Source organism: Colobus angolensis, unplaced genomic scaffold, assembly GCF_000951035.1.
Source record: "Colobus angolensis palliatus isolate OR3802 unplaced genomic scaffold, Cang.pa_1.0 Scaffold11, whole genome shotgun sequence".
NCBI classification, from domain to species: Eukaryota; Metazoa; Chordata; class Mammalia; order Primates; family Cercopithecidae; genus Colobus; species Colobus angolensis.
This window is the reverse complement of record NW_012112030.1, coordinates 3,072,655-3,074,145: the sequence shown is the minus strand read 5'-3', so window position 1 is coordinate 3,074,145 and position 1,491 is coordinate 3,072,655.

Below are 1,491 nucleotides of genomic sequence, written 5' to 3'. Positions count from 1 at the left end.
AAAAAAAAAAAAAAAAAAAAAATTGGAAAAATCAGGATTTATACTATCTGATTGTAAGACTTACTATAGCTGGGCACGGTGGCTCACGCCTGTAATCCCAGCACTTTGGGAGGCCGAGGCAGGTGGGTTGCCTGAGGTCAGGAGTTTGAGACCAGCCTGGCCAATATGGTGAGAACCTATCTCTACTAAAAATATGAAAATTAGCCATAATTTCATAAAAATTGAATATTTTCATAAAAATTTTCATTTCATAAAAATATGAAAATATGGTGGGCTCCTGTAATCCCAGCTACTCAAGAGGCTGAGGCAGGAGAATCGCTTGAGTCTGAATGGCAGAGGTTGCAGTGAGCTGAGATCGCGCCATTGCACTCCAGCCTGGGTGATGAGAAACTCCGTCTTAAAAAAAAAAAAAAAAATTACTGTGCAAACACACGATCACTGAATTCAAGCTCACCCATCCCTCAGTTACTAAGATCCCAAACCTAGGAGTCACCCTTATTCTCTATCCCTCCCATGTGCCAACCCATCTGCCTCTGAATATATCCCAATTTTGAATACATCTCATTATCTCCACTCCCAGATCCTAGTCCCAGACACCTCTGCCATTCCTGGGATGACTCCAACAGTCCCACGCTGTTCTCCCTGCCTCCTTCTTTTGACCCTCTATGGTCCATCATGCACGCAGCAGCCCAGATGATCACACACTCACAAATATGATTGTAACTAACAGGGCTGACATTACTAAGTGCTGATGAGGTTGTACTCTTACACACCTGATGAAAATGGAAACTGGTAACAACAAATTGGCATTTTCTTCAGTTAAGTGTAGCTGGGTGTAGTGGCTCACACCTATAATCCCAGAACTTTGGGGAGGCCAAGGCAGGAGGATTTCTTGAATCCAGGAGTTCAAGACCAGCTTGGGCAATATAGTGAGACCTTGTCCTTATAAAAAATAAAATCAATTAAAAAAGAAGGAGTTGGCCGGGCGCGGTGGGTCACGCCTGTAATTCCAGCACTTTGGGAGGCCGAGGTGGGTGGATCACTTGAGGTCAGGAGTTTGAGACCAGCCTGGCCAACATGGTGAAACCTCATCTCTACTGAAAGTACAAAAATTAGCCAGACATGGTGGTGCATCTCTGTAATCCCAGCTACTTGAGAGGCTGAGACATGAGAATGGCTTGAACCTGGGGTGCTGAGGCTACAGTGAGCCAAGGTTGAGCCACTGCACTCCAGCCTGGGCAATAGAGCAAGACCCTGCCTTAAAAAAAAAAGAACTTTTGGGGCGATGGGAATTTTAAATATCTTGACTGGAGCAGTTACATAAGTGTATATATACATTTTTCAAAATTCATAAATTTCCAGGTGCAGGACAGACTTAAACTGAATAGCTACATTTCATACTTGATTATCTTTGACCTCACTTACAAATAATTAACCACATGATAGCCTATCATATGTCATATTTCCAAGTTTTCTTTTCTTTTTTTTTTT